Source organism: Rutidosis leptorrhynchoides, chromosome 3 (assembly GCF_046630445.1).
Source record: "Rutidosis leptorrhynchoides isolate AG116_Rl617_1_P2 chromosome 3, CSIRO_AGI_Rlap_v1, whole genome shotgun sequence".
NCBI classification, from domain to species: domain Eukaryota; kingdom Viridiplantae; phylum Streptophyta; class Magnoliopsida; order Asterales; family Asteraceae; genus Rutidosis; species Rutidosis leptorrhynchoides.
The window spans coordinates 140914534-140927822 of record NC_092335.1 but is presented as its reverse complement, the minus strand read 5'-3'; positions in this window follow the sequence as shown (position 1 = coordinate 140927822).

Genomic DNA, 13289 nt, shown 5'->3' with positions numbered 1-13289 from the left:
AATCGAAGTACTAAAGCAGTTCAAATTCTCTGACTGGGGCTTTGTAAGACCCCAATATTTATTTTACACAGAGTTTTAAATGATGTACGTATCGTAGGTGAAGCGTGGTATGGAATAGAAGCTCAGAACCTGTTCAGAGGGTTGTGCGCGCCGCGCACCTTGAGGTGAGCGCACCGCGCACCTGGTCTGCGACAGAAATATGACTTTTTCAAATTAGAGTTTAATGAGGGGTTTTTTGGTCTTTTCACTTGAGGCCGGATTTGAGAGTTTATCAGTTGGTTTGGATCCAATTTTGGATCATTTTCACATCCACAAACACACACTAAACTATCTAGAGAGAGGGAGATTTCTAGAGAGAGATTTGGGGTTTTGGAGAAGAAGGAGCTTGAATTGATCAAAGTCTCGGGTTTTAAAGTTGTTCACCTCGTTCCTAGCTACGTTTTGGTGGTTGTGGTAAGTTCTAACTCCGAATTTCATTGTTTGATTTTGATAATTGATAATGCTAAAAACGAACATATATTTCATAGCATTATTCCTCAAGAAAGACAAGCTTTTAGTTGCAATTGTTCTATTTACAAGTGATATTCGTTTAAATAATAAAAGGTGAAGACAAAAGACAGATTCGACGAATTGAAGACGCAAACGACCAAAAAGCTCAAAAGTACAAAAGACAATCAAAAAGGTTCCAATTATTGATAAAAAACGTCTCGAAATTACAAGAGTACAAGATTCAAAACGCAAAGTACAAGATATTAAATTGTACGCAAGGACGTTCGAAAATCTGGAACCGGGACCAGAGTCAACTCTTAACGCTCGACGCAACGGACTAAAAATTACAAGTTAACTATGTATATAAATAAAATATAATATATAATTAATTATATTAATTATATATATATTATATTTATAAATAAAAACCGTCGGCAGAGAAAGACTCCAAGGGACTGAGCTGTAATTTCATTCTCCGCGACTCGCGGAGTTTGAAGGCAAAAATGCCGCGAGTCGCGGAGCCCCCAGTTTTGAAACTCCCTATAAAGCAAATCGAATTCTGATCATTTTCATCAATCTTTTTCTTCTTCTTCTCATACGTAAAATATATATATATATATTTATAATTTATATTTTAATTTTAATTATAATTCTAATAATAAGGATATGTTAGCGAATGTTGTAAGGGTGTAAGTCGAAATTCTGTCCGTGTAACGCTACGCTATTTTTAATCATTGTAAGTTATGTTCAACCTTTTTACATTAATGTCTCGTAGCTAAGTTATTATTATGCTTATTTAAAACGAAGTAATCATGATGTTGGGCTAATTACTAAAATTGGGTAATTGGGCTTTGTACCATAATTGGGGTTTGGACAAAAGAACGACACTTGTGGAAATTAGACTATGGGCTATTAATGGGCTTTATATTTGTTTAACTAAATGATAGTTTGTTAATGTTAATATAAAGATTTACAATTGGGCGTCCCTATAAATTACCATATACACTCGATCGGACACGATGGGCGGGGTATTTATATGTACGAATAATCGTTCATTTAACCGGACACGGGAATTGATTAATAGCCACTAGAATAATTAAAACAGGGGTGAAATTACATTCAAGGGTAATTGGTGTAATTGCTAACAAAGTAGTAAAACCTTGGTTTACACGCAGTTGATAACCTGGTGTATTCATTAAACAAAGTATTAAAACCTTGTTACAATTCGAATCCCCAATTAGTTGAAATATTTAACTTCGGGTATAAGAATAATTTGATGAGGACACTCGCACTTTATATTTATGACTGATGGACTGTTATGGACAAAAACTAGACGGACATATTAAATAATCCAGGACAAAGGACAATTAACCCATGGGCATAAAACTAAAATCAACACGTCAAACATCATGATTACGGAAGTTTAAATAAGCATAATTCTTTTATTTCATATTTAATTTCCTTTATTTTATATTTAATTGCACTTCTAATTATCGCATTTTTATTGTTATTGTATTTAATTGCACTTTTAATTATCGTACTTTTTAATTATCGCAAGTTTATTTTATCGCAATTTTATTATTCGCAATTTCATTATCGTTATTTACTTTACGCTTAAAATTAAGTCTTGTATTTATTTATTATTTTACATTTGGTTTTAACTGCGACTAAAGTTTTAAAATCGACAAACCGGTCATTAAACGGTAAAAACCCCCCTTTATAATAATAATATTACTTATATATATGTATTTGTATTTTTATAAAAGTAAACTAATATAGCGTTAAGCTTTGTTTAAAGATTTCCCTGTGGAACGAACCGGACTTACTAAAAACTACACTACTGTACGATTAGGTACACTGCCTATAAGTGTTGTAGCAAGGTTTAAGTATATCCATTCTATAAATAAATAAATATCTTGTGTAAAATTGTATCGTATTTAATAGTTTTTCCTAGTAAAATATAAACTATTTTATATACACCCCGCTGCACATCAAGTATTTTTGGCGTCGCTGCCGGGGACACTCTTAAACGCCGGAAGCGCAACGCTAATATAAAAAAAAAAGATTTTTAGTTAACTTTTATTAAAATTCGTTTTTGTAAAAATACGTTTTAATTATTCAAAAATATAAAAAGAAAAACAAAAATATAAGTATTTTTAAGATTTTGTTAAATATTTAAGTTTTATAAGTTTCTTTATTTTTATTTTAGTTTATAAAAATATAAGTTTTATTTAAATATCTTTTATTTATATAAAAACAGAAAACAGAATAAAAAAAAATAAATAAAGAAAAACGCGTCGAATTTAATAAGCTGTCATATGAATTTCTGAACCCCGCGACTCGCGGGGTTTTCTTTATAAATTACCGCAACTCGCGGAGTGACTCTGACACGAGACATAACCATAATTCAGCATTAATTACGGGTTATTTAATAATTATTATTATTATTAACCCTAATTATTATTATTATTATAATTAATTTTATTTTAACTTTTACTTTTTATTTAATTTATGTATTTAGTATTAATTAGTTTTATTAAATTGTAAAATTAGTAGTTTTATTAAATAAATAATATAAAAATAATATTTTTATAAAAATTGTACTTTTTACAACTTTTTGTATATTTTTATATTTTGTCCCTTTTTAATCGTTTTAGCGTAATATTTGTATTTTTAGCTCATATTTAATTTTAAACTTAGTTTTTGCCATAGTCATTTTTACTCCTAGATTTTTAGGCTTTGCCGTAGAATTCCTTAAGTGCTTTTTCTTTAGACTAAGATTTAGGTGCTTTAGAATTTTGCGACGCCTTTTTAAGTTTTAGTTTCTTTTTAAGTTATTTCCATTTGGGATTTAGTTTTTCCTGTAAGCTTTAATATTTTTAGACACCTTTTACTATGTATCAATTATCATTCCAATTAGTAATATCAATTTGCGATTATAATTTTAAGTTAGTTGTAGTAATAAGATTAGGTTAGTCAAGTATTTTTAAGTTTTATAAGTTTCTTTTATTTTTTTCGTCACCTTTTATTTTTCAACCATTTTTCTTTTTCGACCTTTTGCGACGAACTCTTTTTCTCTCTTATTTCTCGCCATTCTAGTTTTTAGGACTTAGAATTTTTTCTACTTCTTATCTAAATTTTCTTAAAATTACGAAAATTTATTTTAAGTGGTTAAATTGATAGACATCAAAATTTTATGGTTCGTAGTAATAGTTGGATTTGTACGTGGACCGGGTTATTGGAGCCAAACAGTCCTCAATTATATTGAGACCAAACGAATCCTGCCCCTCTGCTGCATCTTTTGGCTATTCAAAACGTGGGCAAAAACAGAAAAGTCTATTGATTGGATAACTTATTATAATTTTTCTTTCCTTTTAAAAACTAATAGGATATTCAGTGAATGCACCGAGCAAGACGTTCATCACCTTTTGTACGTTCACCACCTGTAACTAGATCAAGACATTTAGCAAATATAACCGCCGTTGATTTTTCTTTAGAATCGTCATCTAGTCGACCAAGTACTTCAGTTCAAATTTCCGATAATCCATTTTTTGAACCCGACCTCACAATTGAGAATCCGGAAAATATTCAGGAACGGTTCGTAGATCCTGAACCATTAAACTTTCCTCCGGAGCCACCAATCATTCAAACAGAGATTGTTGAGGAACGAACTATTAAATCAGAATCATCTAGTGATACCGATTCAACAAATTCAATTATGGAGAATCTGGAACCTTTAAGTATGGAAGACCGAATGAGAGCTAAACGCACTGGCCAAGGTCACACAATTACTCATCCAGACATTAATGCGCCAGATTATGAAATCAAAGGACAAATTCTACACATGGTGACTAATCAATGCCAATTTAGTGGTGCGCCGAAGGAAGATCCAAATGAACATCTACGTACCTTTAATAGGATCTGCACACTATTTAAAATCCGAGAAGTGGAGGATGAACAGATATATCTCATGTTATTTCCCTGGACTTTAAAGGGAGAAGCCAAAGATTGGTTGGAATCGTTACCTGAAGGGGCGATTGATACATGGGATGTTTTAGTTGACAAATTTCTTAAACAATTCTTTCCTGCATCTAAAGCCGTAAGACTTCAAGCAGAAATTGTTACGTTTACACAGAAGCCAAATGAAACTCTATATGAGGCGTGGACAAGATATGGAAAGTTATTAAGAGGATGTCCGCAACATGGTTTAGACACCTGTCAAATAGTACAAATATTCTACCAAGGATGCGACATCACTACAAGGAAAGACATAGATATAGCAGCTGGTGGTTCTATTATGAAGAAAACCGAAACTGATGCTTACAAAATTATTGATAATACTGCTTCCCACTCACATGAGTGGCACCAAGAAAAAGATATCGTTAGATCATCTAAAGCAGCTAGAGCCGATTCTAGCCATGACTTAGATTCTATTTCCGCAAAGATAGATGCTGTGGAGAGACGAATGGAAAAGATGACTAAGGATATTCACTCAATACGAATTAGTTGTGAGCAGTGTGGAGGACCACATTTGACAAAAGATTGTCTCAGTATTGAATTAACAATGGAACAAAGAGAGAATATTTCATACATAAACCAAAGGCCTGGAAATAATTATCAGAATAATTATCAACCGCCAAGACCAATTTACAATCAAAACCAGAATTATAACCGAAATATTCCATACAACAACCAACAAGGTCCTAGCAATCAACAAGTATCCAATAATACTTATAATCAGCAAAGACCTAATTTTCAAAACAAACCACCACAACAAACCGATGATAAAAAGCCGAATTTAGAAGATATGATGACGAAGCTAGTTGAAACTCAAACGCAGTTTTTCACATCTCAGAAACAAATCAATGAACAAAATGCTCAAGCATTTAGAAATCAACAAGCTTCTATTCAAAATCTGGAACAAGAAGTAAGTAACCTAGCAAGGTTAATAGGTGAAAGAAAACCGGGAAGTCTACCTAGTGATACAAATACTAACCCCCGAAATGAAACAGCTAAAGCCATTACCACAAGAAGTGGTACAACACTTAAACCACCTGAAATACCTGTAACTTCTGATGAAACCATTCCTACTCCACAAGAACCACAACCTGATCAAGATAAGGAAAAAGAACCGGTAGTTGAAAAGGTTAATGAAGATAACACAGTTAAGGATAAACCTTATGTTAAACCATACCAACCACCACTTCCTTACCCGAGTAAAATGAAGAAAGAGAAACTTGAAGCCGAGCAATCCAAATTCTTGGATATGTTTAAACAGATAAATGTAAATCTTCCTTTCATTGATGTGATTTTAGGAATGCCTAGATATGCTAAATTCTTGAAAGATCTAATTTCAAATAGAAAGAAAATGGAAGAACTCTCGGCTGTTACTATGAATGCTAATTGTTCAGCAGTGCTGTTGAATAAGATACCAGAAAAACTATCTGATCCAGGAAGTTTCACAATTCCATGTTTTCTGGGTAGTCTTAGTTCAATAGAAGCATTGGCAGACTTAGGTGCTAGTATAAATCTAATGCCGTATTCACTATACGCTAAACTAGACCTTGGAGAATTAAAACCAACCAGAATAAGCATACAACTAGCCGATAGATCAATAAAATATCCTAGAGGGATAATGGAGAACATGCTAGTTAAAGTTGGTACTTTAGTATTTCCAGTAGATTTTGTTGTTCTGGACATGGAAGAAGATTCTCAAGTTCCTCTCATATTAGGAAGACCATTCTTAAACACGGCTAAAGCAATGATAGACGTGTTCGGTAAGAAACTGACCCTAAGTATAGAGGATGAGAGTGTTACCTTTTCAGTTGATAGAGCAATGCAACAACCACAATCTGCAGATGATACATGTTATTATATTCAAACTATAGATGCACATGCAGAATTATTAAAAGAATTTAACCCCAAATGGGATTGAATTTAAATGCTTGAGCATTATATTCAAACTATAGATGCACATGCAGAATTAATAAATTCAAATGGGATTGAATTTAAAGTTAATGGTCACAGAGTTAAACATTACATACATGGTCCGATGGAAGTCGACAGCGAAGTTAATCACAATTTCGACACCACAGCTAACTAAGTGTGGGGAGAATCAAGTCTTTAAAGGATAATATGTATTTCTGTTAGAGTTAGATTGTCTGTTTTCGTATAGTTCTCGAAAATGGAACCCGAATGGTCTTTCCCTAGCAGACCCTAAAGAACTAGTCTTCTCCCCCCATTCTGAATTTTTATTTTTTTTAGGTTTTTACAAAATGAAGACTGCCTGTGAACTAAACCATGGTCTAATGCTACACGCTTTGATCACTAAACGTAATAATGACATACTACCGAGTGAAATAGTATCAGTAATCAGAGAAAGAATGGACGGAGTTAGAAAAGAATCCAGATGCGAAGATAATAAATTACAATTTGGTAAAGGAAAATCAAAATCCGCAGCGAAAAGAAGAGCACGACACCTAGAAAGATGTCACAAATGCGGAAAATGGTCACATGGAGGTAAATGTTCAAATAATCAAACCTATTCAAATACCGAATTTGTTACTTTATGCAGAGACGGACCGTTCATATGTTTAGAAGAAAAGACACTGAATGCTCGAGGTTACGCCTATGTAGCCATGGAAAACCAATTAAACCGACTATCTTATGAATGGGATAGATCATATAACTAAGAAATCTATTCCACAGGTATGTCTGTACAGTTTTTATTTTTATTTTTATTTTTAACCTTTTGATAATAAACGCTAATTTGTTCGCTAAAAAGTATTAAATTGGTATTAAATAAAATTAGGTTTGGCGACCGAAATTATTGATATCATTCAAAAATTTATTACATCACTGCTAAATTTAACGTTTATTCTTAAGGTATAAATATCTTTAATCAATCAACCCAAAATATTTAAAAAATTCGTCATGAGTTAAATTAGGTCTTGGAACCGAAATTACTTTACCGAAAAGAGGGGCGCATATTTTTGATAATATTTGATTGATTAAAGTGGGATAAAAAGAAAAAAAAGATTTTTAATTTTATTCTTACCATGTTTTTAATATTAATATTTAAATCTTAAATTAATATTGTAAAATTTGTAAAAACAATATATTTAAAATTGTAAATATTTGAAAAATTAATATAAGTTTGGTATGAATTTATAAATTTTTAAATTAAGTTTGGTGTGAATTTTTAATTTTTAAAATATAAAATTTTAATTTTATGCATTTTAAATTTTAAGTTTGGTGTGAATTTTTAATATTAATTTTGAATTTTATATTTAAGTTGTGTGAATTTAAAAACAAAAATTTACTTTATCTCATTAAGTTAAGAATATGATTTTTAAAATTCGTCGTAAGTTGAAGACTAGGTCTTTGAACCGAAATTGCTTTACCCGAGGGAGGGACGAGAACTTTTATTATCATTATTTTTAATCTTATTGAATTAAAGTATGCCAAAAACATTGAAAAAACTCAAAAATCTTAGCTTTTAAAACAATCGCTACAAAAAGACAAATTTTAAAATTTTGTCGAAGGACGGACTAGGACATCGACCCGAAACGACCTCGTCCTAAATAACAAGGGAAACAAAATTTTAAAAATTAAGTACTTAATTGTTTTATAAGTTAATGATTATAAATAAAAATATATATATATATATATATATATCAAACTCCGCGACTCGCGGAGTTTGAAGGGTTATTCACCGCGAGTCGCGGAGGGACTAAAAATCAGAAAAAAAATATACCCGCAGATTAGATCAGTCCCCAACCCAAAACAAAAACATACTGCGAATTCTGCACGAAAAAACCCGAGAAAAAAACCCCAAAATCACAATTTTTAACCGTTAATCATCAAATATTTTGCTAAAATCATGTTGAGAAGGATGCTATCTAAGAATTACTCAAGAAAAACGGTAAATTTCTACACCTAAACACCATTTAATCCGAAATTTAGTGTTCTTGAGCAATTTTTTCCCCAATTTGATTTTGATGTTTTTTAGTGTAATTAGGCTTAAATTGTTTATGTATTATGCTTGTATAACCTAGATTGATGCTGTTTAACATGATTAGAAGCCTTAAACTTCAAATTTTTAGTAATCTAGGGTTTGTGTTCTTGAGCAAATTTGGGGCTTTTTGATATAAACAGGTTATGGCCGATTTTTGTCATGAATTGTTGCTAAATTAAGTAGTGTAACATGTTTAGGTAGTTAAATGATCCAAACTTTGAGCCTAAACATGATTTTGAGAATTAAAGTGGACTTTTTCAAGTCTAAAATTCATGAACTTGATTTTTGAAAGATAATGCCATTTGAGACTTGTTTAATTGCTAGTAATGATTATTTTGACATGTTATTTGAGTTGAATGTTTATGAACTTGGCGAACATTTTCGTATATGCTTATTTGAAAAAGTGTAGATTTGATAAAAATGTGAAAATGAGCTTAAGTTTGATATAAATTGATAATGTGATTGTAATTATTTTGATTGATGATTTTGCTGACACTAATGCATATTTGGATGCACAAAAATTGTGTTTGATGTGTTTTGCAGAATGAAAGGGGTGAATCTTCATCCCAAGCCCGCAATGCTCCTGCTGAGAATTTGGAACAACAGGAGGTGGATAACTACTACAAGCAGGATATACCTCATCCAGTCATGACCTTTTCCGATATGCACTTGGAAGAGTTGCACCCGAACCTGAGATTTGACAGACTTTGGATAGATTATCCAAAATATCAAAGGGGTTTTCATACTCTTCATTCTAAGGTTGTTGAGGTACCGAGGGTCATAGAATGGGGACCCTTAGAAGCTGTAGAATTGGCCGGGCCAATTAGGGAATTACTTGTACAGAGGTATGGTAATTCTTCTTTTAATGACTGGGTACGTTTATTCACCATGCGTAGACCTGTATATAAAGTATGGTGTGAAGAATTGTTATGTAGTATAGAGTTGAATGATCGGGTAGCTAGTTTAACTGATCGTTCTTTTATTAGATTTTTGTTAGGCAGTTCGATGCGCCACATGTCTTTACTGGACATGGCTCAGGCTTTACGTATATATACGCCTGAGGAGTTAGCGTCTGCCGATTGTAGAGGATTGATACTAAACGGTAGAAAGATAGATGAAAATTTTGATACACACGGTGTGTGGAGTCAAATGACAAGCCATCACCGTTTCAAAGGGGGAAAGTACTCTTATTTGGATATAGATAGAGCCGAATTAAGAGTGATACATAGGTTTTTAGCTAATTCGATTACACAAAGGGGTAAGAACAAGGAAAAAGTAAATGAACAGGATTTGTTTTACCATATGTGTATTCGAGACCCACAAAGCGCTGTAAGTATTCCGTATTGTGTGGGTTATTATTTATCAGCTATGGTTCGGGGGATGCGACCGCATAGCATAATAGGAGGTGGTATTTTTATTACTTTGATTGGTGAATATCTCGGTGTGGATATAAGTCGGGGGGGATTATTAGTAGAAGAACCGGAACCCCGCGATACTATAGGTTTAAATGTATACCATGGTGCGAAAGTTTTGAAGAGGCGAAATAACGCCGCAGTATGATACCATGGTAGGCATCCACAGGTGGAGAGAAACCAACAGCAAGGTAATGTAGGAGGGGGGAATGAGATGCAAGAAATGCAAAGGTTTATAGCTTCTCAGGAATACGAAAATGCTAGACAGAGAGCATTTGAAGATTGGCAAGTTCATCAGAACCAAATCATAGCTCATTGCTAACATATAGGTAGAAACTATATTCCTACACCGAAACCCATCTTCCCTCCCTGGTCTATAGAGATGCAGCCACCGTATCCTACGTATGACCCTGCCGAAGCATTCTATAGCACCTATGGTTATGCCTGGAACCCCTATTGGTACCAGTATCATCCCTAGTATACTTATTATTTTTTTTGTAATGATTGATACGTTTAATACTTTTGTTAATATTGTAATCATTTTTATAATTGTCTAACTTTTATTCTTAGATTTTAATAATTTTTGAATGTGGGGTAATATACCAAACTTCAAAAATATGTATATATGTTTGCAGTTTATCTTATGTACACAACAGGGTAAAACAACGCATTTTTAAAGACTGGCATTAAGTTCAGCAAAAGCAACTAATTTTGACGACAAGATGCAAAATATATGTGAAATAACGACAAGACGGAATGAACAAATGATGTGCACCATTTATCATTCAGCAAACAAACGCCAATATATTTGAAAACTTTGGTAAAAATTTAATCATTTTCACACAAATCACCCTCAATAATTTAAATTGTTACTGATTTCTTGCAAATGAGGGCATTGCAAGATCTTAAGTGTGGGAAGGGGTTAAATTCTTTCGAATTTTAAAATTTTTATCTTAAACACTTGGTTACCATTAAAAATACTAGTAAAGCAGTAGTTGTATTAGAATCTAGTGCTCTCTGATAAAAAAGAACAGCCCTAGTCTTATATACTAACTACCCAATTCTAGTAAAATTTTTAAAAATTTTCAACTAAATGAACTCAAATTCATGTTTATATATATTTATAAACGATAAAACTAGGTTTTAACACCGAAATTATTGTTACCTCAAAAAGGACATAAATTGAGAAACAAACCAAAATGTTAAAATTCATTTAAAATGGAATAGAGGACGATAAAAAGGAAAATAAAAGCCAAGTGTGGGAAAATTTACCAAGTTATCTTAAACATATGTCACATATATCTGTAACAAATAACTGAAAATACTTCTGCTTTGGACTAAACTAAACTGTTTTACCCAATGAAAGAAAAGAAGAGATGGATCTACACGATGAATCAATTCCATCATTAAAAGGAAGTAAAGTCTTCCGAAAAAGAAACGCGCTTCTTGATTTAGGTCATGAAGTTGTCGTCCAGACCAGCTGTAGGTTGACGAAAAATCTAGAAAAGTCATCACTAAAATCAGCAGGAAATCCACGGACCTCAGCATTAAACAGGGTCGCCAAGTGGTCAGATTTATCCTAACCATGAGAAGGATTTATCTCGTACAATGGGGGGGCACCATGCAAATTAGCCGGATAAGACTAATGAATCAGATCCCCAGAAAGGATAATCTCCTTAAAGATTAAAAATCAGCTTTTAAGACTGATATCACTCAATCCTTGAGATTGACCTTAAAGATTGAGAATTACAAACTCATGGAATTCAATGATATCTAAACTCGAGCTTGAACAAGAAAATATTTTGATCAAAATTATAAACCGATTTGTTTTCTGAAAACCTATTTTCAATGCGTTCATTACCATTGAACGTAAAATCCTAGGAATTCACCTGGAATTCATTAGGTCACCTGAACTAAATCAGGTGTCAACCATAAGAACGGTGGTTGCATAGTGGTCAAAGATAGGACCTTGTGCCATACCGAAAAATTATAAGGGTGAGCTTTACTATTGCTCCTACCAAGGATAGTAATTGCGTCCGACACGTTATAGACCATAATTAAAAGCATGTCAGGAGACATTGCCTTAACAGTTGCTTGTTCAACGCTTTCCTTTCAACCGGACGGTAGTTTACCGAAAGGTAATATACGGGACAAGTAAACTGGACGTGTTGCTTTCCAAATACAAGGTTAGCAAGTGGGTGACACAAAACCGCAAGTTTTGAGCTAAAATTTTCAAATCTGAAACCCACCAAATCCACAAAAATATTTTGCAAACACCGGTAAAGGGTTATCCCGGAAAACTTATCTAGGGTAAAAACTAGATTTAATTTTCAAAAGATCAAATGTTTTCATAAAGATCCAATTTCCTTAATGGATCTAAATTTTTATAGTCATGTGGGACTGTAAACCATATCGTTACTACCATTGTTCATACCACCGTATAGAAATCACTGATGTACAAAGTGTGAAAAATAAAGAAGTGATTCTAGTATTTCAAGACGATATTGCTTGAGGACAAGCAACGCTCAAGTGTGGGAATATTTGATAATGCTAAAAACGAACATATATTTCATAGCATTATTCCTCAAGAAAGACAAGCTTTTAGTTGCAATTGTTCTATTTACAAGTGATATTCGTTTAAATAATAAAAGGTGAAGACAAAAGACAGATTCGACGAATTGAAGACGCAAACGACCAAAAAGCTCAAAAGTACAAAAGACAATCAAAAAGGTTCCAATTATTGATAAAAAACATCTCGAAATTACAAGAGTACAAGATTCAAAACGCAAAGTACAAGATATTAAATTGTACGCAAGGACGTTCGAAAATCCGGAACCGGGACCAGAGTCAACTCTTAACGCTCGACGCAACGGACTAAAAATTACAAGTTAACTATGTATATAAATATAATATAATATATAATTAATTATATTAATTATATATATATTATATTTATAAATAAAAACCGTCGGCAGAGAAAGACTCCAAGGGACTGAGCTGTAATTTCATTCTCCGCGACTCGCGGAGTTTGAAGGCAAAAATGCCGCGAGTCGCGGAGCCCCCAGTTTTGAAACTCCCTATAAAGCAAATCGAATTCTGATCATTTTCATCAATCTTTTTCTTCTTCTTCTCATACGTAAAATATATATATATATATATTTATAATTTATATTTTAATTTTAATTATAATTCTAATAATAAGGATATGTTAGCGAATGTTGTAAGGGTGTAAGTCGAAATTCTGTCCGTGTAACGCTACGCTATTTTTAATCATTGTAAGTTATGTTCAACCTTTTTACATTAATGTCTCGTAGCTAAGTTATTATTATGCTTATTTAAAACGAAGTAATCATGATGTTGGGCTAATTACT